Below are 23,375 nucleotides of genomic sequence, written 5' to 3' on the forward strand. Positions count from 1 at the left end.
CTGTCCAAGATATTACATGTGTAGTTACCAGAGAGAGAAGCACCAACATCTGGGTTTTTCAAAGCCAGGGGGCTCCAGTGGCCTTCCTGTGAATTAAGCAGGTCATCAAAGACTCCCAATTCAAACAAAAATTCTTGATTGAAACAAAGGCAAGACTCAAAAGCACTTGGTTGCCTTAGTGCTGAAAAGCATATCAAAACAAAACACAACAAAAGTCCCACTTTACTTGGCATTACACCCTAGCATGTCTTTTCATTAGTTACCATGATATTCTGAATATTTTGTTCTTCCATATGAATTTTGATATCATTTTTCTAGCTCTATAAAATAATTTTCTGGTAGTTTGATTGGTATGGCACTGAATAAGTAAATTAATTTAGGTAGCATTGTCATTTTTATTATATTAGTTTGGCCTACTCACAGGCAACTGATGTTTTTCCGGGTATGTAGATCTGATTTTATTTGTGTGAAAAGTATTTTGTTATTCTGTTCATATAGCCCCTGGGTTTGTTTTGGCAGATAGACTCCCAAATATTTTATAATATCTACAGTAACTTTAAATGGAATTTCTCTTTCTATCTCTTGCTGTTGGGCTTTGTTAGTAATATACAGAAAGTCAGATGATTTATGTGGGTTTTTTATATCCTGCAACTTTGCTAAAGTTATTTATTATTTCAAATAGTTTTTTCCTTGATTCTCTAGGATTCTCTAAGTAAATCATCATATCATCTACAAAGAGTGATAACTTAGTTTCTTCTTTGCTTATTCTAATTCCTTCCATTTTTTTTCTTCTCTTATTGCTAAAGCAAACATTTCTAGTACCAAATTGAATAATAAGGGTGATAATTGACATCCTCGTTTCACCACTCATCTTATTGGGAATGTATCTAGCTTATACCCATTACAAATAATGCTTGTTGATGGTTTTAGGTAGATGCTACTTATAATTTTAAGGAAGATTCCATTTATTCCTGTGCTTTCTAGTGTTTTTAATAGGAATGGGTGTTGCATTTTGTCAAAAGCTTTTCCTGCACCAGTGAGATAATCATATGTTTTTGCTAGTTTTTTTTGTTGATATGATCAATTATGCTGATAATTTTCCTAGTATTATACCAGCCCTGCATTCCTGGAATAAATATTACCTGGTCATAATGTATTATTCTTGTGATAAGTTGCTGCAATCTTTTTACTAATATTTTATTTAATATTTTTGCATCAATATGCGTTAGGGAAATTGGTCTATAAGTTTCTCTGTTTTGACTTTTCCTGGTTTAGGTATTAGTACCATATTTGTGTCATAAAAAGAATTTGGTAGGACTCCTTCACCTGTTTTCCCAAATAGTCTATAAAGTATGGGAATTAATTGTTCTTTAAATGTTTGATAGAATTCACATGTAAAACCATCTGGCCCTGGAGATGTTTTCCTAGGGAGTTCATTGGTGGCTTGCTCAATTTCTTTTTCTGAGATGGAGTTATTTAGGTATTTAATTTCCTCTTCTGTTAACCTGGGCAATTTATATTTTTGTAAATATCCATCCATTTCCCTCAGGTTGTCATATTTATGGGCATACAATTGGGCAAAATAATTCCTAATTATTGTTTTGATTTCCTCTTTATTGGAAGTGAATTCACGCTTTTCATTTTTGATACTGGTAATGTGGTTTTCTTCTTTCTTTTTTAATTGGATTTACCAAAGGTTTATCGATTTTATCATTTTGTTTTTTTCATAAAACCAGCTCTTAGTTTTATTTATTAGTTCAATAGTTTTCTCGATTTCAATTTTATTAATCTCTCCTTTGGTTTTCAGTATTTCTAATTTGGTATTTAATTGAAGATTTTCAATTTGTTCTTTTTCCAGCTTTTTCAGTTGCGTGCCCAACTCATTGATCTCCTTTTTATCTATTTTGTTCATGTAAGCATTTAGAGAAATAAAAATTCCCCTAAGAACTGCTTTTGCTGCATCTCATAAGTTTTGGTATGTTATCTCATTATTGTAATTCTCTTGAATGAAGCTATTAATTGTTTTTATGATTTGTTCTTTGACCCAGTCATTCTTTAGAATTAGATTATTTAGTTTCCAATTAATTTTTAATTTATCTTTCCATGGTCCTTTATAACAAATGAGTTTAATTGCATCATGATCTGAAAAGGATGCATGGACTATTTCTGCCCTTTTTGCACTGGATTGTGAGGCTTTTATGCCCTAGTGCATGGTCAGTTTTTGGGTATGTGCCATGTACCGCTGAGAAGAAGGTATATTTCTTTCTGTCCCCATTCAGTTTTGTCCAGAGGTCTATCACATCTACCTTTTCTAAAATTCTATTCACCTGCTTAACTTCTTTCTTGTTTATTTTGAAGTTACATTTATCAAGTTCAGAGATGGGGAAGTTGAGGTCCCCCACTAGTATAGTTTTGCTGTCTATTTCTTCCTGTAACTCCCTTAACTTCTCTTCCAAGAATTTATATGCCATGCCACTTGGTGCCTATATGTTAAGTAATGATATTGCTTCATTGTCGATGGTATCCTTTAGCAGGATATAGTGTCTTTCCTTATCTGTTTTAATTAGATCTATCTTTCCTTTTGCTTTGTCTGAGAACAGGATTGCTAACCCTACTTTTTTACTTAGCAGAAGCATAATATATTCTACTCCAGCCTTTTACCTTTACCTTTACCTTTACCCTGTATGTATCCCCCTGTTTCAAATGTGTTTCTTGTAAACAACACACTGTAGGATAATGGCTTTTAATCCATTCTGCTATCTGCCTCTGTTTTAAGGGAGAGTTCATCCCATTCATGTTCACAGATATGATTACTATCTGTGTCTTTTTTCTCTATCCTATATCCCCCCTGTTATGTTTTTATTTCTCCCTATTCCCTTCCACTCCTCAAAAGTGTTCTGCTTTTGACCACCATCTTCCTCAGTTTTCCCTCCCTAATGACACTCCTCCCTTTTCCCCTTGCTACTTCTTCCCTCCCTGCTATCCACCCCACCTTTTCTTTCCCCCTTCCCCTCCTACTACCTGCAGGGCAAGTTAGATTTCTATACTTAACAGAGTATGTTATTCCCTCCTTGAACCAAATCCAATGAGAGCAAAGCTGAGACAATGCTCTTCTCCCTCCCTCCTTTCCTTCTACTGTGATATGTTTTGTGCCTCTTCATGTGATGTACTTTACCCTTTTCTGGCTCCTCCTTTCCTCTTTTCCCATTACAATCCCTTTGTACCCCTCAATTAGGTTTTTCATCATCACATCAGTTAATGGCATACTCACACCCTCTGTCTACGTACCTTCCTTTTAAATGTCGTAATACCATTCTCAAGATTAACAAATATCATCTTCCCATGTAGGGATGTCAACAATTTGCCCCTTATTGAATAACAAGGGTTTTTTTTCTTTTTTTCCTATTTACTGTTTTATGTGTCTCTTGAGTCTTCTGTTTGAAGATCAAATTTTCCATTGAGCTCTGCCCTTTTCATCAGGAAGGTCTGGAAGTCCCTTATTTCATTGAACGTTCATCTCCTTGCCTGAAAGATTATGTTTGCTTTTGCTGGTTAGTTGATCCTTGGTTGTAACACAAGCTCCTTCGCCTTGTGAATGTCATATTCCAATCCCTCTTCTCTTTTAATGTAGAAGCTGCCAGGTCCTGCATGATCCTGACTGTAGTTCCATGATATTTTAATTGTTTCTTTCTGGCTGCTTATATCATTTTCTCCTTGACCTGATGATTGTGGAATTTAGCTACAGTGTTCCTTGGTGTTTTCAAATTGGGATCTTTTTCAGGAGGAGATCAGTGAATTCTTTTGATTACTATTGATAACTTTGGGGTATAATTCCAAACTGCTTTCCAGAAAGGCAGGACTAGTTTTTATTTCAACCAATAATGCATTGGTGTACTTGTTTTTCACAGCCCCTTCAGCATTTGCAATTTTCTTTTTTACCCCTTCTGTTAGTTTTGCCAGTCTAATGGGTGTGAAGTAGAACCTCACAACAGCTAGAATTTGTATTTGTCTATTTATTAATGATTTAGAGTAATTTTTTCATATAGCTATTGATAGCTTCAGTTTCTTCCTCTGAAAACTGCCTGTTCCTATATTTTGATTATTTTCCAAGAGGAGACTGACTCTTATCCTTATAAATTGGAATCAGTTCCCTGTATGTCTCAGAAATGAAACTTTCATCAAAAAAGTCTGCGGCAAAGATTTTTGTTTCACTTAACTACTTCTCTTCTAACGTTAGCTGTAGGGGGTGGAGTCAAGATGGCGGCTGGTAAGCACGGACTAGAGTGAGCTCCGTACCCGAGTCCCTCCAAAAACCTATAAAAAAATGGCTCTGAACTAACGTTAGCTGTATTAGTTTTGTCTTTGCAAAAGCATTTTAAAATGTTATGTAATTGAAACTGTCTCTTTTACTTTTTGTGATTCTCTCTATCTTTTGTTTAATTGTGACCACTTCTACTCTCTATAAATTTAAGAAATAGTTTCTTCCTTGCTTCTGTAGTTTGTTTATGATTCATTTTTTTATTTTTGAGTCCTCCACCCACTTAGAGATTATTCTGATATACAGTATGAGATGCTAGTCTATACTTAGTTTCTTCCAGACTACTTTGTATTTTTCCTAACTTTTTTTGTCAAATAGTGAGCCCTTGCCCCATAACTGGATCTTTTCAGTTTATCAAACACTAGGTTACTGTGTTTGTTTCTGTATATTGCATACCTAATCTGTTCCATTGATCAAACTCTCTATTCTTAACCAGTACCAAAGAACTTGGTGCTTAGTGGATAGCCATTTGTCAGGCTGTTGTTCTATAGGAGATTTTTGTTCACCTGTTTGTTGGACTAAATGATCCTTGAGGTTCTTTCCCCCTGCAAAATTCTATGATTCTCTAAGACCCTGACCTTTTAAACTGTCTTTCACTATTTAACAATATCTGTTTATAAGAGACCTGATTCTTAGAAAACAACCACTCATCCCCACCCCAGTGTTATAAACTTCTTTGTTATCAATCGGTGTTATAAACTTCTTTGTTATCAATCCTTCAGTTAAAATATATTTGGGAGAGGTCACAGTAGCTAGGTCTCACTAATCTCTATGGGTTAGGACATCTAAGCAAGAGCTTCTGAATCCTGTCCTATTGACATGACAAGGTTGACATTAAACCACTTAAGTCATCGTCTTTTCTTCTAATGTGCATACTAGATATACTTTAACTGGCATTCCTAATAGACCCTCATAGTTTTCTAGTGCTTTTCATGTTTCACAGAAATTTCCTTACAAGTCTGAGAGATCAAGATTGCAAGTAGTATTACCACTATTTTATAGCTGGGAAAATTAAGGTCCAAAAAAGTTGAGACTTGCCTAAGCTCCGTGTCTTCATAAGTAACAGAACTGTAATTTGAACCTCCATTCTCTGAATACAAGTGTTTCAACAATCCGGCTAGCAGCTTCTGTGGGGGTGTAAAATCCACCCACAGCCAGCCCCTGGAAAGCTGCCAACAGCACAGGTTCTTTTGATCTGCTTAACTAAGGAAAGCAAGGTGAAGGGGTTGACAAGTTTGCTTTAATCCAGCATACAGACAGCATTCACTTAGTTCAGGGGAAAAAGCCAGCATCCTGAACTTCAGAACAAAATACAAACAAATTACAAATATCAACAGACAGACCCAATACAATTCATAGTTACCAACATTTAGGTTCAGCTGGGAGCTCAGAACAAGGGCTGGCCCAGAGTCACGCGCCACCACTGCTGTAAGGAGGAGCTCCAAAGAACAAACAGCCAACCCCTGGTTTTTATATCTTTTTCAGCGTCAGAGGTGAGTCACACATGCGACTCACCCACATGACCTAGAATCCTCACAAAGAGGCGGACTTAAACCCACATGGTCTAAAAGCCTCTGCTGTCCCAGACATGTAAACTAGGCCCTCCCTGGAGTTAGCCCCACCTTGGGCCCTATCTTAGTTGCCAATCCACACCCACCAAAGTTTTACACCCAATAGGGGTTTGGGCCTGGGACTTCCACTTAGTAAGGCTCAAATGAAATACACTAAATTACTCAAGTGGAACAAAAGCCAAACTATTCAAGGGCACTTGTTGAACTAAGTGCTAAGGAGCCCATTTTGGCTGCCAACACAACAAGTCTAGTGTTCTTTCTGTGACCCCAGGAGGTTCCAGCAATTCTTTTAGTTTGATAGAAATTGGGGAACCCCTAGGTATGGCATGTCATATTTCCAAATGATCCTTTAGGAAAAGGAATGAAAGAGGGGTAAGTTCTTGACTGAAGACCCTGGCCTTGCTCTTGTCAGCACATTTGGAGTTATAAGCTTTGATCCTATCTATTTCTCAAAATATAAGACATCTAGCCAAATGCATATTCCATTTCATTTCAGGGATATGGCTGTATCATTTCATGTAGGAACTGCTCATTGTTAGGACGTAATAAGTTATGTCTTTCCATTGTTTTCATGGAAGCTAGAATTTCATAAGCGTTTAATAGAAAAAAAAAATAAATTGTAGAGTCATATTTTAAATCCATATCTCCATTATTGCAAAGTTTTGGTTAACATAGAACTGCATGGGTGAACTTGATTCCATCAGAAAAGATAGCTGGAAAAGGCAATGCTTTGCTTCCAATTGCCTTCAAGCTTAGATTTTTTTTTTGTTCTTCATAGAACACAGGAGTCTGCTTTTCACTTAAATATGACAGCACCTTTCCTTAATGACTGAATACCAGTAACATGCATACTTCAAACCTCAGGGGAAAAAATGAAAGGAATTTTTCCAAACCCAATTTGATTAACATAGGTTTTTGTTTTTGTTTTTGTTTTTAAAAGAGGCTGTTACATTCCATAGGAATTTTTTTACATGAACATCTTGCTGGGGAAGCTGCTGAGATTTCGAAAACAGCAAAGATCAAAGAGCTTCAATTTCATCAGTTCCCTGTTTTTAACTTAACAAGTACATCCTTATTCACTGTTATTCAGTGTGTTCTCCAGCAATTGCACTTGGAAGATAATATGATTATGTAGCTTAGCTCACTGTTGCTGTAAGAAGTCTCCTTTTTTTTAAAGTACACACTGGTCTGATTCAATACAATGTACTCAACTGAAATGGAAGATTTTAAGGGGTATGTACTATATCCTTCATGTAATGTATTTTATTGAAATGTACTGCCTTTTTTACCTTCATTTAAAAATGTTTTTGAATATTGTATTATGTTGTTCCTTCTCAAATTTAAACTCATTAATACAATTCTAAAAGATTCCTCTAAGTACCTCACTATGATTTATTGGAGAGGCAGCATGTTCTAATGGAATGCCCCACTTAGAGTCAGAAGATAGGGTTCAAATACTGGCTGTGCCATTTCCCCTCTATGTAACTGGGAGCAAGTCACCCATTCAACCTGGTTCTCAGTTTCCTCAGATATGAAATCATGAAAATTCTTTCCCTATCTTTCTCATACCCACAGGGTGGTTATGAGGAACACACTTGGAAAACTCCAGAGCAAATTAGAAATGTGAGTTAACATTATTCATTCTTTAAAATTTAAGTATTGTCTGAAGTCAGACATAGCAGGATGCTCCTACCCCATAGGCATAGAAGATAAATTACATTTTTAAGAAATTAGTCTCAGGTGTAGGTCAAGTATTTTTTCCAGCATTTATTTTGTCTATTACTGAAATCCACATGTGTCTTTTGAGATTTCCACTAAATGTTTGAGTATCATGGAGAGAGCTTATACTGTAGTTCATTATTCAGCGTTCTTATTTCATTAGTGGATAGAAACCTGTGGAAAGCCCAAGACTAATGTAATGTCTGTGTTGACATTATCCAAGTAATATGAATTTGGGATGTGGAATCATTCAAACTAAATACCTTTGGGTAAAAACAGTCTGAAATGTAGACAGTTACTGTCTGGAGAAAATGGCAAAGCATTAATGCTAAAAAGAAAATTAGGATGTTTGGGGGGTCAAAAGTTAGGTATTAGTTAACTGTGCTAAAAAAAGAAACGAAAGGCAAGCACTTTAATTTTTTTCGAAATTTGGCAGTACCAGTGTCTGTCAAATAGTGTTATGGTTTATGCAGGCACTGAAAGAAATACGTGGGCAAGGGAAACGGTGTCACTATTTCCGAATAAAATTATCCTCTGGACAATCAAATTAGCTTTTGCTGTCATGAGTATGGGGTCATGCCAGTGTTCAGAAATGGAACTTAACAGTGACAATTGGGAATTTTCATTCTTCCCATTGTCAAGAAGAGTGATACTCTGGGATATCGAGATCATATTATCAACTTTGGTTTATTCTAAACTGTTTTTCATAAAGCACAGAGGTCTGTGTTGAATCTTTCTCATATCCTAAGTGCCACATTAACAGAAGAATCTCTTATAGCCCCATTTAAGTATTAAAAGGACTTAGGGTTGGCAAAAATGATGAAGGGAATCATTCTCCTTTGCCTCTTCCCCCCTCTCTCTTAACAATTCCTTTCCCCTTCTTCCTTGTCAAACTGTCCATTTTTTCCTCCCAGAGGGGTAGAAATACAACATAGGGAGTTTCAGAAAGGTTTTCACTAATACTTATGTAGTAAAATGGAAATAAAGAGAAATGCTGTAATGCCATTCCCTACTTTATCCCAGGGCTTAGCTATATGTAGTCTTAATTACAAATGTATGTAAATTTCTAAGACAAATGGAATAAAATGGAAACAGTTCAATTTAATCAGTAAATCTGTATGTATGGGCTTAGGAATTTTCCTGTAATACTACAGATTTGTTTCATTCAGATTTATGCAAGTGACCATAGTGCCATTTGAACATCCAAATTTGGACTTATCATTGGGCAGCAGTAGAGTTAAAAGATATATGTCTTTTTGTAATTGTATTACCTAACATTTTAAAATTGACTTATGATGAATCATAGACTTACTGAAATACATATTTGAGATACATATATTCATGATTATTTATCACCCCTCACACACCCCATCATTATGAAACCTTTATCCCTCTAAATTGGCTACTTTATCTCAGCTGACAGATTTGCTTAGGTCACTTCTATCTTTAAAAATATTCTTCTCTTCTTGCCTTCATGTCCAAGCTTTTAGAAGTAGTTTATATTCACTGCCTCAACTGTCTCACTACCCACTCACTCCTCAAACTTTTGAAATCTGGTTTATGTTTATACTGCTCTACTAAAACATCTCTAAAGTCACTAATGTTCTACTTAACAATAAATCCACTGACCTTTTTGGGATTCCTAATAGTGTTTGACCTCTATCTAGCATTTGATATCAGGTGCCTTCCTTTACTTCTAGATTCCTCTCTTTACTCCTATACTATACACTTAAAATCCTCCTCCCACTTCTCTTGACTGCTTCTTTTCTTCCTCTTTTACTGGCTCCTTATTTTAGATATTAGATGGCCTCAGATGTTAGTGGCCCCCAAATCGTGCTATACTCCTTCTTCTCATCACTCTGTACACCCTTTGGTGATCTCATCCACTTTCATGGTTTCAATTATCACTTCTAAGTAAATGCTTCTCAAACTTTTATCACTAACTCCAACTCTTCCTAAACTGTCCTGTATTTTCAACTATCTGATGGAAAGCTCCACCTACTTGTTCTTCCAGCACCTCAAGTTAAACATACCTAGAACTACTCACAGTCTTTATATTCCAAACTACCCAATTCTTGAGGTTCCTAACCATGGAGTTATATTTTATTCTTCCTTATGATCCTGACTAGTCATTAAAGCCTGTCAACTAAATCCCCCAATATTTGCCTTCTACCTCCTTAGTGTGTTTTCTATCTGGCTCTTATGTTTTCCTCCCACTTCAACTTATTGAGTTCCTCTGAAATTATATCTATATATGACTTTATGGTTTATAAGGTGTTTTACTTCCATTGTTTTAAGAGTGGGGGATGATTGAGGGAATCCCAGTTCCATTTGATGTTTTCCTTAATCAAATTGATGAGATTATAAGGTGTGACCCTTTGTTTGATGATATCTAAGGAGCATCTTCTCAAGGAATGTGATTATACTGGGCCATATTGTTTGGACTTTAGAGATGGGCCTCCTCCCAATGATTGGCTGCCTAAGAATTAGCTGACATTCCATATGGTGTATAAAAGTATTTTGACTTAATTCTTTCCTGCTTTTTTCTTTCTGGACATCCTCTACTTTTTCCCTGTATATCTTCTTCGGAAGAGCTACAAGGCATAGGAATTTTTCCATTCTCACCTACCACCCACTTTGGTGGGAGCTGTTGATGTCTGCTAGCAGAAGTCTGTGGCACTGGTAGACATATATTTGCATACAGCCCAAGAGGAGAGAACTTGAGAGTGGGTTTTCCACCTTAACAGATGATTGTAACTGGGGCACTGATAGGTCTCCTGCAGAAGCAGTTGCTGGTGCCTATTTAGCCAGGGAAGGTAGTTCCAGCTTTGGCCATTGTCAAGAATTGGAGTTTGAGTAACTTCTAGACAAGAAAATCACCTGATGCATTATGCTCTTTGGAGAAAGAAGAGGATAGTCGACCTATTTCCTACAGTGTCCTAGTTGGATTTACTTATACATTGCAGGTCCAGAAGAGAGGGTCCCAAAGTGTGTTTACCTTTCAGAGGGGCAGTCTAAACTCCAAACCATATAATGGTGTTATGAATTTGGAAGGAACTGTTAATGATACTGTGAGATATCACTGGAATATTTTAAACTTTTTCTGATGGCAACTCTGAGTTAAGTTCCCTTTGTGGGGGAAGGAAGAGTTCCTAGGTTCTTTGATTATTTAATGGGTTTCCATTTTGATGGGCTTATGGGCTTCTACAGGTCCTTTAAGCCTCCTCTATTTTTTGTGGGAAGCAAAAAAGGCTGTCATATACCTGATACAGGCATTGAAGTGCATGAATAGCAGCATGTGACAGTGTTCAGGTTTTTGAGAAAACCTATACATGAGCTAAACTACAAGTGTCTTAGAAGATTTTCCCATAGCAATTCTAGGTAGGTGCAATGAGCTAAAGATTGAAAGTGATTCTTTAGGATTATCCCTCGTGATGGGCCTCAGGCTTTATAAGCTCAGAACTTTGATGAGAGTGTCTAGTCCAAAAGTTATATAATGATGATGATGATGATTTATATAATATTTATGTTTAGCAAAATATTTACTTACATTATCCCATTCGATTGTTCATTTAATAATATGTGAGATGGGTAATGGTAGTCAGGTCCCATGATGGCAACTATCACTCTAAGTTGACGACCCCCAGAGCTATATATTCACCCCATTTTCTCTCCTGTGCTCTAGTCCTGCGTCACTAATTGCCTACTGGATATATCTAATTAGCTGTCCCATAGGCATCTCAAATTCAGCATGTCCAAAGCAGAACTCATTATCTTTTCCCCCAAATCTTCCTCTCCACTAAACTTCTCTGTTTTCTATTCAGGGTACCACTATCCTTTTAGTCACCAAAGTTTACAATCTCAGAGAGTCATCCAACCAATTGCCAAGTCTTTTTTATTTCCATGGCTACAATATATTTCACATCTGTTTCTCTTCTCAGCACTGACAGCTACAACCACCTGTACGTCTACCTATATGTATGACTTGTATTCCAGAGTCTTCTACCATCTTTCATCTGAACTATTGTAATAGCCTCTTAATTGGTCTCCCTGTCTCTAGTCTCTTCTCTCTCCAATTCTTCCTGCACACATCTAATAAATTGTTGTTTCTAAAGGTCCTACCATATCACTTCTCTGCTCGTGAAATCCACACATTCCCTTTTATCTCTAAGACAAAAGACAAATTCCTCTCTCTGGCTTTTAAAGTTCCTTACGATTTGGCTCCAGGTATGTTTTCAGAGTTATTGGGCATGATTCTCCTTCACAAGCTCTACTTTCAGGGAAATTGACCTCGTTGATATTCCCCATATATGGCATTGCATTTAGCATCTCTGCACCTTCACACAAACTGTATCCAATGCCTTAAATTAACTCCCTCCTCACCTCTGATTTCTAGACTTCCAAGCTTCTTTCAAAGCTCAACTCAAGTATTACTTCTTAAAGGAAGCCTGTATTTTCCCTCACTTGCTAATGCCATCTATACTGGAAATTACTTGCATTTAATTTCCTCTATATGTATTCCACCCTTCTCTCCCTGTTCCCCTCATATAAGTTCATTAAGGGCATGAACTGTTTTCATTTTTGCTTTTGTACCTCAAGCATTTAGAATAGTGCTCGGAGTTGTGGTAGGTTCTTAAGAACTGTGCTTGAGTTGAATATTATTATTATTTGACACATGAGAAAAAATGAGTTTCAGGGAAATTAAGTGAATTACTCAGTTGCACAGCTAGTAACTCAAAGAGCTGGGACTTAAATCCAAGTTTTTCCTGACACTGTGTGAAAGATTCTTTCTACTACATTTCATTCCCTGCCAATCTTTGCAACGCACTGCTCTGATCATGCCATTCTTTTGTTCAAAAGCCTCATCTTCATCTCCCTTTCTTCATAGTTATTGATGTAGTCTAGGTTTATGTCTCTCTTCCTTTTTAAGTTAATTTATTTATATTTGGTTTTCAACATTAACTTCCATAAGTTTTAAATTTTCTCAGCCTCTCTCCCCTCCCCTCTCCTCAAGACAGCATGCAATCCAATATGGGCTCTACTTTCTTATTAAACATATTTTCACCTTGGTCAAATTATATAGAAGAATTAGAATGAATTGGGGGAATCATGAGAAAGAAAAAAAAAGCAAAACAAAAAAGAGACTAAATAGTATGCTTTGATCTGCATTCAGACTGCATATTTCTTTCTCTGGATGTGGATGGCATTTTCCATCACAGGTCTTTTGGAGTTGTTTTAGGTCCTTGCATTGATGAGAAGAACTAAGTCTATCAAGAGCATTTGTCCTAATTTAAAACCACCACAGTTTATGAGAGAAAAATGTAAAGCTTTTTGCTGATTGTTGAATTCACAATAGCGAAGCAAATTAATGCTTCTTTGCTATTGATGTTATGGTTTACTTAGAACAATGGTTCTCAAACTGTGGTTTCAGGACACTCTTAAAAATGACTGAGGACCTCTTCCAAATAGCTTTTGTTTTTGTGAATTATACCTATCCATTTTTACCATATTAGAAATTAAAACGTCTTAGCGTTATGAAAATAGTTCTGGCCTCATGAAACCCCTCAAAGGCTCTTGAGGACTTCCAGTGGTCCCAGGATCACAGTCGGAGACATGCCAACTTAGAACATCATAGAGAATCAACAGAGATACTAAGTGAGCCAGTTAATAGCTTCTGTACAGTTGCAGGATACAAATTAAATCTATAGAAAATCAAGATGCAGGGTGGAATCAAGATGGCAGCTGGAAAGCAGGGACTTGCTAAAGCTCTCCCCCAGGACCCTCCAAACACCTACAAAAAATGGCTCTGAACAAATTCTAGAACTGCATAACCCAGGAAATATCAGAGGGAATCAGGGCTCCAGCCTAGGACAGCCTGGATGGTTGCTGGGTAAGGTCTATCGCACCATGCTGGGAGCAGAGCACAGCAGAGCCCAGTGTGGGCTGTGCTGGGACCAATCAGACCAGGACCTGGGCAGAACAGGCCTTAGCACCCTGAATCAGTGAGCTGTGGCAGTTACCAGACTTCTTAACCCACAAACACCAAAGACAACAGAGGTTAGTGGGAAAAAACTAAGGGGACAGAGTAAAAGGAGTTTGTAGTAGGCCACCGCCCCAGCACCGTGGAAGTGGTGCAGCTCTGTGGTTGCTTCCAGAGATCCAGCTGCAGCTGCTTCTGGCCCAAACGCACCTAGTGGGAGGAATTAAGTGGAGGATCAGAGCAGGAGTGCAGAGCCTGCTTAGATCTCAGTCACGGTCCAGGTTGACGGTTCTTGGGGGAGAAGGAGTGCTGGTGTGGCAGAACTTGCTGTGCAGAAATAACTCTGAAAACAACAGCGCAGTCCCTCAAGCTTCTGAGAAAGTACTCTCTACTCTGCAAGCAATCATACCTCAACAAAAAACTCAAGGGTCAAGTAGCTGGCTGGAAACATGGCCAGGCAGTGAAAATGGACTCAGATTCAAACTCAGACTTTGAAATCTTTCCTTGGTGACAAAGAAGACCAAAACATACAGCCAGAAGAAGTCAACAAAGTCAAAGAGCCCACATCAAAAGCCTCCAAGAAAAACATGAACTGGTCTCAGGCCATGGAAGAGCTCAAAAAGGATTTGGAAAAGCAAGTAGAGGAAAGTAAAAGTAGAGGAAAAATTGGGAAGAGAAACGAGTGTGACACAAGAAAACCATGAAAAACAAGTCAATGACTTGCTAAAGGAGACCAAAAAAAATACTGAAGAAAATAACACCTTAAAAATAGACTAACCCAAATGGTAAAAGAGCTCCAGAAAGCCAATAGGAGAAGAATGCCTTGAAAGGCAGAATTAGCCAAATGGAAAAGGAGGTCCAAAAGACCACTGAAGAAAATACTACCTCAAAATGAGATTGGAGCAAGTGGAAGCTAGTGACTTGATGAGAAATCTAGATATTGTAAAACAGAACCAAAGGAATGAAAAAATGGAAGACAATGTGAAATATCTCATTAGAAAAACCACTGACCTGGAAAAAAGTTCCAGGAGAGATAATTTTAAAATTATTATACTGCCTGAAAGCCATGATCAAAAAAGAGCCTAGATATCATCTTTCAAGAAATTATCAAGGAGAACTGCCCTGATATTCTAGACCCAGAGGGTAAAATAGAAATTGAAAGAATCCACCAATTGCCTCTTGAGAAAGATCTCAAAAAGTAAACTCCTAGGAATATTGTCACCAAATTCCAGAGCTCCCAGGTCAAGGAGGAAATACTGCAAGCAGCCAGAAAGAAACAATTTGAGTATTGTGGAAACACAATCAGGACAACACAAGATCTAGCAGCTTCTACATTAAGGGATCCAAGGGCTTGGAATGTGATATTCCAGAGGTCAATGGAGTTAGGATTAAAACCAAGAATCGCCTACTTAGCAAAACTATCATGCTCCAAGGCAAAATATGAATTTTCAATAAAATAGAGGACTTTCAAGCTTTCTCAGTGAAAGGACCAGAGCTGAATGACTCTAGTATGTCTGCCAAGAAAACCACAAAATGAGGTCTCAAAAAGTTGGAAACAACTGACAAGAACTGAACAGAGGACAACAAATAATTACCACAATAATATTATCATAAAAAATTGGAAGAGAAGCAGATTATACCTTCTGTAGCCAAAAACTGTGGCAGATGAAAGATGAAATGACTGAGGAAACAAAGGTTTGATATTCCAAGCATTTTGATTTATTAAGCAATGTGTGCCAATTGCTAAACAAATAAGGATCAGGCCCTTTCCTTAGCTTAGGACTGGTGTCTGAATACAAGAGGAGACAGATTTTTGTATATCAAAAACCATTAACCAAATAAGACCAATTAATTAAAAGGAAACAATATATTAGGTAATCTGATTTCTAATTGGATGAAAGATTAGGGGTTTTCCATGTTGGGAGGGGGAGAACAAACATGTGCAATTCCCTAGATTCAGAAAAAGAGGTGCTCTCCCCACCAAGTGTCCATAAACAATTACATGAATGGGGAAATAGATACTGATTGATCAGTAGGAGGCCAATTTTCTGATCAAATATATGGGATTCTTCATATGTATAATTGTGAGAAAATTCCATGAATTTATCTTTGGGTCTTACTGGATTTCTAGTCAGCAGGACCTAAGCCAGTGGAGTGAACCTATAGCCTCGAGGCCACATGTGGCCTTCTAGGTCCTTGAGTACGGACTTTTGACTGAGTCCAAGTTTTACATAACAAATCCTTTTATTAAGGAGATTTGTTCTGTGAAGTTTGGATTTAGTTAAGGACCTAGTTTAGTTGAGGACCTAGAGGGCCACATGAGGCCTCGAGGCCAAAGGCTCCCCACTCCTGACCTAGGCCCTTAGTTAAGGTTCTCTAAACATCAGGTAGAGGTGATCCAATTTCACATCCGTGCAGGGCTAGATTCAAACAATACAATAAGGTTTTCTCCCAGTTCCTACAATTGAAAAAAGTTTTCTTATAGGACAGAAATTGGGCCATACTCATAACTGAATAGAAGAGGAACTGAGCTATCTCTAGAACTGAGTCACAAGATGGAGTCAGTGTGGTTCACTCCATTCCCACACTTAACTACTTGCTGTCCTTATCCCCTCAGTTCCCTCTTAGGAGATGAATTCATAAACAAGCAAGGGGTAAAAGTAGTTTCAAATAATAAAATAGATAATTTTGTTTATATTAAATTGAAAGCTTCTGCACAAATAAAAATTATTCATGTAAGTTAAGGGAAGCAAATGACTGGGGAAAAATTGTATACAACTTCTGGTATAAAGGTTTGGTATCCAAGATGTATAGACAATTAACCAAAACATATAAGCCCAAAAGCCATTACCCCCATGGTTAATTCCCTAGTAGTCAACGAATATGAAAAAATGTTATTTAATTATGTTGCAAACTATTTATATCCATAGAAAATGTTCTCAGTCACTAATATTAAGATAAATGCAAATCAGAGCAACTCTGAAGTTTCACCTCACACACAGCAGATTGCTGAAGATGACAAAAGAAACGCATATCTCAGCTTGCAGTAAGGCCAAGCTTCACAACTATTAGAACTGGCCTACAGTAGAAGGGGAATGTGCATCAAGGAGGTGCCCTATCACTCACTGGTGACCTTCAGGTGGAAGTTGGATGGGCACTTGTTGGATATACTGTGGAGGGGATTCTTAGATGGCCTGTGAGCGACCTTCCAAGGATGTAGGTCTCTGATTCTGTATTCCTTTTTTTATGGGAATATGTGACTGTTTAACTCATTGCCTGGGACTCAGATTTTTAAAAGAAAAGAAAAAATGACAACAATAGAATCCTTTGTCCATCTAGTAGAATTCATATTCTTTTCCTTGGCATTTACATCCCTTCGTAATCAGTCAGCCCCATTCCACTGCAATTTTAATATCAAATTCACTCCTCCAGAAAACTGTATACTCTATTCCAGTCAAGCTGCCATTGGACTTGGGAGCCTCTGTGTCTTTGTCCTCTTTGTTCCTTATGTCTACAATGCCCTCTTTCCCTTTCCTCCACTGATGAATTCCTAACCACCCTTTCTGGTACAGATCAAAGTCTACTTATTCCATTCTCCTCCCATTCAGTAATGACCTGTCTCCCCCTTGGACTTCACACAGTACTTTGCAACACATATGTGCCCCCATGATGCATTAGTTATTGATGTGTGTATTTTATTTCCCTACTGGAATGTGCCTCCTGGGAGGATAGGGACTGCTTCTCAGCTAAACTGTGTATCTCTTTCAGCACCTAGCATAAAGCTTAACATACAGAACGTACTTCAGAGATGTTCGTTAAATTGAACCCTAAAGCACATTTCTTAGGTGGTTGCCTAGTTAGTGACAAATAGACTCCATTATTGAATACAATTTATTTTTCAGGTTCTTTTTTCTTTAACATTTAAAATGTTGTTGACTTGATCACGTTCATTTCACATAGTGCCTAGCACATAGTAGGCTCTTAATGAATGTTTATTGACTAACGTACATGAAAAAGATTTAAATTGTGAGGAATTGGCAGTCACTAGAGTTGCAATGTTTTGTACTGGGATCATAAATATCCTCATTGCAGCATGATTCAGTTGTCTTTTTATGTTGCAGATACTTCAGCCCCTTGTGCTCCTGTGGGTTGGATCGTATGCTTGGTCTAAGAAGCTATTTTCTCACTAGATTAAATATTGAGAAATAAAACCAAAATATGTAAATATAATATACCCCAAAGCAAAAAATTAATTTTCAACACAGATGGGTTTCAGGAGGTTTAATGCCAAAGATTTTAAAAATCTTGTGCCGGGGGGATTTTGTTTGCAATGGAGAGAAAATACTTCCTGTATTACCCTCACAGAATTCAGAGTTTCGTTCCCAAAGAAGCCATTTGAAAGAAAGTGAAAATCTATGAGCTTCTGATTCCTTTTGGCCCCAACAGTGTCGTGAACTCAATCTGTCCTTCCCCCCAAATAAAAAGAAGGGATGGTAGGTAGGAAGGTAGGTAAAGGCCTTTATGATGTGTTTTTTTCCTTACAAATATAAATGAATCACCAAAGGAGATTTCTGCTGCCTTTATTCAGTGACAACACCATATGAAGTCAATAGGAGTTGAATCTGAATAAGGACAGCCCAATTCCCACTCCATATGGTGAGCCAACATCAATAAAATTTTGGTAGAGAGTTAGCCAAGATAAAACTCCGTATCTAGTCAGTCTCTCTCTCTCTCTCTCTCTCTCTCTCTCTCTCTCTCTCTCTCTCTCTCTCTCTCTCTCTCTCTCTCTCCCTCCCTCTCTCCCTCCTTCCCTCCCTCCCTCCCTCTCCCTCTCTCTCTCCCCCCCTTAACCATTGAGTATTCATTGAGTACACGTATGTAAAGTACTTAAAATGCTTGTTAAATTATAGAGCCATACTATGCCTTCAAGTAGTTTATAGTCTATTAAAGACAAATACAGAATCCTTAGAAGCACATCATTATAAAATCATTAATTTGCAAGGCAGAAAAGGAGCATATTAAAGATTGCATTGGTACATTGGGAAATGGATTAGATCAACTTTGAAAGGTTTCTGGAAGGAGATGAGTCTTGGACTATGTTTTAAAGGAAGAGAGAGGGATGCTGTCTTGCACAGGAGAAGCAAAGCTGTTTTTGGAATGTAAGATAATTTAGATCAAAAACCTTTAAAGTGAGGGTATGACAGTCTAGAGCAGGGGATCTGGAAAAGTATAATTTTACTAGAGCGGAGTGGATTTTGGCAGAGCTCATTGGTGTAGAGCTCTAAAAGCATAATTTTCTCTGCCATTTCTTCATGGAAGGCTCTTCTTATGGGTTTGCCTTTGTTCTTGTCACTTCTGCTGAATCTTCCTAAACAATACACAGACTCCCCTTGCAGACAAGAGAAGACTATTGTTGATAGAGGAATTAAATCATTCAGTGGTGGGACAGGTGAGAGAAGGCATTTCAAGCTTCAAAATGTTATTATAGAGGTGATGTCTCCACTTACCTACAAGAAGGATCTTGGTGTCTTTCCTATTTGAGTGGACCTCCACACATTTTACCCTTTTTATTTTTAGCTTCACTCCAAGTGTATATCAGAATGCCAATTATTTCTCCCCTCCAACTCTGACAGTTCAGTCAGAGAAATCATCTGGGATAATATGTAGGCCTGAAATGGACATGTACTTATGTATATAATGTCAAATTGGGGGTTGGTATACAGGCACATGTTTGGGGTCCTTGTATGCATATGTGTGTATACGTATATGCATATATATACACATATGTGTATTTTGTATATGTATGTAAATATATACAGATATATACGCATGCATTGTATGGTTGTGTATGTGTATCCCCCTAGCACTTAGTACAGTACCTGCCACAAAGTAGGCATTTAAAAATATGGATTGATTGATTGAAAATGGCTTTTCTGCAGATGAGACTTAGAGTTTCAAGACCAATTTGGGGGGGGGCATTGAAAGTGATTTGCTAGTATGTATCAGGTCTTGAACCCAAATCTACCCAACCTCAAGACTCTAACGTATCCTGCTTCTGTCTATAATACTACAGTGCCTCTTGCCCAGCAATTATACTCCAGTGGATTTATGATTTCATTAATATGGGCATTCCGTTTAACAATATGAATCACAACTGATACATGCCTTCCCTTTCTAGGCGACTCACTCTCACAGCCTCCCTGAAATTCATCATAGGGAGTCAACCCAATATATTTTCCTTGAGTGTTATTGGTATTGCATAAATACCAATTGGAGCATGTCCACTGATTGTCCCTCTTAGTATATGATCTGCCCAGAAATTATACCCTCACAGTTAGAATGCTGCTTAGCTCAAAGAGAAAATTTAAACTTATTTAAAAAGTGATCTCTCCTCCTGCCCAAAGCAAAGAAAATTATCTCTATAACTAAGTAATACTGATATGGAAGTTCATACATTTAGAATGAGAAGGGTCCAGAGGATTGATCCAGTCCAACTTTTATTTAAGCAGAAATACCCCTCTCCCCTCCATACACATGCAGAGTGGCATGTACAACACAACAGACAAATTGTCTTCCATCATCTGTTTGAAGAACTCCATTGAGAGAAAACCTTTTCCTTGAACAACTACTTGAATGAGCAATAGATTTATTATTGAACAAATGGGACTCTTTTCATTTTAGACATAATACTCAGTGCTTTCAATTCTGTTATTATCTCTGTATTATATTACTCTCTTCCACTTAAGAATACAGCATTGGTGATTTTTATTTTATACAAAATAATGAAGACATTTGGATTGCCGTAACTGCATTATTTAGTTTCTTTTGACCTTGAAAATGCTTATTTTTGCCTTATAAGAAGATCCATGTTCAACAAATTATTGGCTTACATAGATATTAATATGGATATAGATGGAGATAGATATTAACTTTATGCTCTTTAGATAATTGCATGTGATAAGTATATAATTGAATGGCCATCAAGGAATTTTCAATAATTTCTAACTTTATTTTCCACTAGCTGATTGCTCAAATTACTACAGACATTTCTAAACATAGACCATTTCTAGCTGATTCTACAACACTAATATAAATCATTATAATTAGGACCAGGATTTATTAAATTCAGGCTTTTCTAGTTCATGCACTTTTAAAAATAGCTTCCTTAATTTCATTGACCAGCTACCCACCAAACTGATGACAAGGCTGAAGAGAACAAAAGGAACTCTCTAGAAAGTTTGAAGTTGTCTCCCAAAAAGAGAAGAAAAGTTTACCTTTCATGTGGTCAGAATTCTGGTGATTTTCTGACCCTTAGGTCACTACTGACTGATTTATATGTGGATTATCATTCAAACATTTGTTGGAGCAGTGAAGAACAAGAGAAGTTGCTCACCGCTAGACAGTGTGATAGAATATATTACTCTTGAATTGGGAGGGATCTGAAAGGTTATCTAGACTAACACCTTCAGGAAGAATAATTCCCCTCTGCAAAATCATTGGAAATTGAGTCAACAAGCATTTCCTAAGCACCTGCTTTGTGTCAGGGTACTGCGATAAGTATGGGACTCCAAAGAAAGGCAGAAGACAGTCCCTGTTCTCAAAGAGCTCATGTACAAAACATTCAAACAGCTACTTACAGACAAGATATATACAGGTTAAATTGAACATAATCAACAAACGGATGGAATTAGCATTAAGGGGGATCAGGAAAGGCTTCTTGTAGAGGGCAGGATTTTAGCTGGGACTTGAAGGAAGCCAGGGAAGCTTTGATTATCAACCAGTTTTCTTCCAACATGTTCTTGAATCCCCCACCCATCGCACTTGTAACTTTCTAACACTGTGAGTCTATTCTCTGAGCTTTCCTGCAGCTTCACAGTTCCCTTTCCTCTGCTTCTTTGAATAGCTTCATTATATCCTGTTGGGAAATCTAATATTATAACCACTTTTAAAAAGTATTCCAGGAATGACAGAGGTAGAGATACATCTCCAAGTTCCTACATTATCTACTCTGTGAATTCCAAACATGAAGGTTCAGATTGGCAACTTAGAGGAGCAATTGCATTATAAGATAAAAGATGGACAATGAATGTGTACAAGGTTGTAATCATTCATTGAGAGGACCCTGCTGACATCATAAACCATGGAAGCACAGCTGGATCAACCTTTGTATAGCAAGAGAGCCCCAAGAGTGATTTGTAGTCACTGGGTTATCCATTGTTAGGCTTGATATATAGACAGTGTGCTGGCTTGAACATACACACACACACACACACACACACAGACACGCCATCCTCATTACCACCATCACCATATGCCATTTTCTTGCCACATTTCTCTTCTATTTCTAGTTAGACGTTTTGAATGTTTTATGAAGGCAGGAAAAATGGGTGTATTCTTAATTGGGAATGTCATGGTAATGAAAGGGGGAAAATAATGTGAGGTCATGTCTTCCATTTCAGTACCTTATAACATTGGTCCTTTTGTTTTTTAAATTGTTTTGTTATTTAAAATTTTAATTTTCGACATTGATTTCCACAAGATTTTGAGTTACAAATTTTCTCCCCATTTCTACACTTCCCCCACCCCAAGATGGCATATATTCTGATTGCCCCTTTCCCAAGTCTGCCCTCCCTTCTGTCACCCCATCCCCCCTCTTATCCCCTTCCCCCTTATTTTCTTGTAGGACAAGATAGATTTCTATACGCAATTGCTCGTATATCTCATTTCCCAGTTGCATGTAAAAACAATTTTTGAGCAGTTGTTTTTAGAACTGTGAGTTCCAAATTCTCTCCCTTCTTTCCTCCCCACCCATCCTCCTTGAGAAGGTAAGTAATTCAACATAGGCCACACGTGTATCATTATACAAAACACTTCCATAACAGACATGTTGTAAAAGACTAACTATATTTCCCTCCAATCTATCCTGTCCCCCTTTATTCACTTTTCTCCCTTGACCCTGTCCCTTTTCAAAAGTGTTTGCTTTTGATTACCTGCTCCCCTGATGTCCCCTCCCTTCTATCATCCCCCCTCTCTCATCCCCTTCCCCACTACTTTCCTGTAGGGTAAGATACCCAACTGAGTGTGTATGTTATTCCCACCTTAAGTCAAATCCAGTGAGAGGAAGATTCACTCGTTCCCTTTCACCTGCCACCACTTCCCTTCCAATAGAACTGCTTTTTCTTGCCACTGTTATGTGAGATAATTTTCCCCATTCTATCTCTCCCTTTCTCCTCCCAGTATATTCCTCTCTCATCCCTTAATTGTCTTTATTTATTTTTAGATGTCATCCCTTCATACTGAACTCACCCTGTGCCCTTTGTCTATATATATGTATATTCCCTTCAACTACCCTAATACTGAGAAAGGTTCCATGAGTTACAAATATCATCTTTCCATGTAGGAATGTAAACAGAACAGTTCAAGTTTAGTAAGTCCCTTATGATATCTCTTTCTTGTTTACCTTTTCGTGCTTCTCTTGATTCTTTTATTGAAAGTCCATATGGGGAGGGCGGAGCCAAGATGGTGGCTGGAAAGCAGGGACTTGCTTGAGCTCCCAACCAGGCCCCTGCAAACAACTATAAAAATGGCTCTGAACAACTTCTAGAACTGCAGAACCCACTAAAAAGCAGAGGGAAGCAGGGCTCCAGCCCAGGACAGCCTGAGTGGTCATGGGGTAAGGTCAATCGTACAGACCTGGGAGTGGAGCAAAGTATAGCCCAGCATGGGCTGCATGGACCAACCAGATGGGGAGCCAGGTGGAACAGGCCCTAGCGCCCTGAATCAGTGA

This window comes from Trichosurus vulpecula, chromosome X (genome assembly GCF_011100635.1).
Source record: "Trichosurus vulpecula isolate mTriVul1 chromosome X, mTriVul1.pri, whole genome shotgun sequence".
NCBI classification, from domain to species: Eukaryota; Metazoa; Chordata; class Mammalia; order Diprotodontia; family Phalangeridae; genus Trichosurus; species Trichosurus vulpecula.